Source organism: Petromyzon marinus, chromosome 84 (genome assembly GCF_048934315.1).
Source record: "Petromyzon marinus isolate PM22_M1 ecotype Great Lakes invasive population chromosome 84, UKy_Petmar_22M1.pri1.0, whole genome shotgun sequence".
NCBI lineage: Eukaryota > Metazoa > Chordata > Hyperoartia > Petromyzontiformes > Petromyzontidae > Petromyzon > Petromyzon marinus.
Window position 1 is genome coordinate 4,055,783 of NC_133749.1, and position 3,496 is coordinate 4,059,278.

The following is a 3,496-nucleotide window of genomic DNA, read 5'->3' on the forward strand; positions in this document are numbered from 1 at the left end:
CACTCACACAGAGACCCACAGACTCACACAGAGACCCACAGACTCACTCACACAGAGACCCACAGACTCACACAGAGACCCACAGACTCACCACACAGAGACCCACAGACTCACTCACACAGAGACCCACAGACTCACTCACACAGAGACCCACAGACTCACACAGAGACCCACAGACTCACTCACACAGAGACCTACAGACTCACTCACACAGAGACCCACAGACTCACCACACAGAGACCTACAGACTCACTCACACAGAGACCCACAGACTCACTCACACAGAGACCTACAGACTCACACAGAGACCCACAGACTCACCACACAGAGACCTACAGACTCACCACACAGAGACCCACAGACTCACTCACACAGAGACCCACAGACTCACTCACACAGAGACTCACAGACTCACCACACAGAGACCCACAGACTCACTCACACAGAGACCCACAGACTCACTCACACAGAGACCCACAGACTCACTCACACAGAGACCCACAGACTCACTCACACAGAGACCTACAGACTCACACAGAGACCCACAGATTCACTCACACAGAGACCTACAGACTCACACAGAGACCCACAGACTCACTCACACAGAGACCTACAGACTCACACAGAGACCCACAGATTCACTCACACAGAGACCTACAGACTCACCACACAGAGACCCACAGACTCACCACACAGAGACCCACAGACTCACTCACACAGAGACCCACAGACTCACTCACACAGAGACCCACAGACTCACACAGAGACCCACAGACTCACCACACAGAGACCCACAGACTCACACAGAGACCCACAGACTCACTCACACAGAGACCCACAGACTCACACAGAGACCCACAGACTCACTCACACAAAGACCTACAGACTCACTCACACAGAGACCTACAGACTCACACAGAGACCCACAGACTCACTCACACAGAGACCCACAGACTCACTCACACAGAGACCTACAGACTCACTCACACAGAGACCCACAGACTCACACAGAGACCCACAGACTCACCACACAGAGACCCACAGACTCATCACACAGAGACCCACAGACTCACCACTCACACAGAGACCCACAGACTCACTCACACAGAGACCCACAGACTCACTCACACAGAGACCTACAGACTCACACAGAGCCCCACAGACTCACTCACACAGAGACCCACAGACTCACCACTCACACAGAGACCCACAGACTCACTCACACAGAGACCCACAGACTCACACAGAGACCCACAGACTCACTCACACAGAGCCCCACAGACTCACTCACACAGAGACTCACAGACTCACCACTCACACAGAGACCCACAGACTCACTCACACAGAGACCCACAGACTCACTCACACAGAGACCTACAGACTCACACAGAGACCCACAGACTCACTCACACAGAGACCCACAGACTCACTCACACAGAGACCCACAGACTCACTCACACAGAGACCCACAGACTCACTCACACAGAGACCTACAGACTCACTCACACAGAGACCCACAGACTCACCACACAGAGACCCACAGATTCACACAGAGGCCCACAGATTCACTCACACAGAGACCTACAGACTCACACAGAGACCCACAGACTCACCACTCACACATAGACCCACAGACTCACTCACACAGAGACCCACAGACTCGCTCACACAGAGACCCACAGACTCACTCACACAGAGACCCACAGACTCACTCACACAGAGACCCACAGACTCACCACTCACACAGAGACCCACAGACTCACCACTCACACACAGACCCACAGACTCACCACACAAAGACCCACAGACTCACTCACACAGAGACCCACAGACTCACTCACACAGAGACCCACAGACTCACCACATAGAGACCCACAGACTCACTCACACAGAGACCCACAGACTCACCACTCACAACAGAGACCCACAGACTCACCACTCACACAGAGACCCACAGACTCACCACTCACACAGAGACCCACAGACTCACTCACACAGAGACCCACAGACTCACTCACACAGAGACCCACAGACTCACTCACACAGAGACCCACAGACTCACTCACACAGAGACCCACAGACTCACACAGAGACCCACAGATTCACTCACACAGAGACCTACAGACTCACACAGAGACCCACAGACTCACCACACAGAGACCCACAGACTCATCACACAGAGACCCACAGACTCACTCACACACAGACCCATAGACTCACTCACACAGAGACCTACAGACTCACACAGAGACCCACAGACTCACTCACACAGAGACTCACAGACTCACCACTCACACAGAGACCCACAGACTCACTCACACAGAGACTCACAGACTCACCACTCACACAGAGACCCTGTGAATTGAACAGTAAACTCTTTAACATTGTACACTTGGTAGACTGCATAAGCAACAGGTGTCATACAAATTGTATTTGGTATACCGGATAAGCGCAGTCTACAACTTGTACAATTGCTACACTAGATAAGAACGGTAAACTTTTAAACATTGTGTACAGTTGGTAGACTGCATTAGCAACGAGTGTAACACGGATTATATTTGGTATACCGGATACGCGTGTATGACTGACAGCCTGTACAATTTCTACACTAGATAAGATTGGAACACTTTTAAACATTGTATATACTTCGTAGACTTGGTAAACTGCATAAGCAATGGGTGTGATACCCCGATTGCATTTGGTACACCAGATAAGCGTGTACGGTCTAGTCTGTAGAATTGTTACACTAGATAAGAACTAAACTTATAAACATTGTACATTGTGTTGACCGAATAAGCAATGAGGGTCCAACAGATTGGAATTGGCACACCGGATAAGTGCACAAGGTCCATAACCTGTAGAATTGCTACACTCGATAAGAACGGTAAACGTTTTAACATCGTGTACACTTGGTAGACTGTATAAGCAATGTGTGATACCTCGATTGGAATTAATACACCAGATAAGCGTTTACGGTTTAGTCTGTAGAATTGCTACACTAGAAAAGAACTACACTTTTTAAATATTTTAGACCGCATAAGCAATGAGGGTGCTATAGATTGGAATTGGTACACCGAATAAGTGCGCATGGTCTATAATCTGTAAAATTGCTACACTCGATAAGAACGGTAAACGTTTTAACATCGTGTACACTTGGTAGACTGCATAAGCAATGAGTGTGCCACACAGATTGGAATTGGTACACCGGATAAGTGCACATGGTCTATAATCTGTAGAATTGCTACACTCGATAAGAACGGTAAACGTTTTAACATCGTGTACACTTGGTACACCGCATAAGCAATGAGTGTGCCACACAGATTGGAATTGGTACACCGGATAAGTGCACATGGTCTATAATCTGTAGAATTGCTACACTCGATAAGAACGGTAAACGTTTTAACATCGTGTACACTTGATAGACTGTATAAGCAATGAGTGTGATACCTCGATTGATTGGAATTGGTACATCAGATAAGCGTGTACGGCCTAGTCT

General features: G+C 48.8%; 1 long non-coding RNA gene across 1 annotated transcript; it reads right to left on the reverse strand.

Moving 5' to 3' along the window:
* Positions 1-583: 583 nt before the first annotated feature.
* On the reverse strand, positions 584-1,899 carry LOC142907873 (uncharacterized). The gene is made up of 3 exons (XR_012931323.1): positions 1,443-1,899; positions 1,181-1,374; positions 584-1,136 (listed from the first exon to the last, which is right to left on the reverse strand). It is a non-coding gene; the product is annotated as an uncharacterized LOC142907873 (long non-coding RNA).
* Between the last annotated feature and the right edge of the window lie 1,597 nt (positions 1,900-3,496).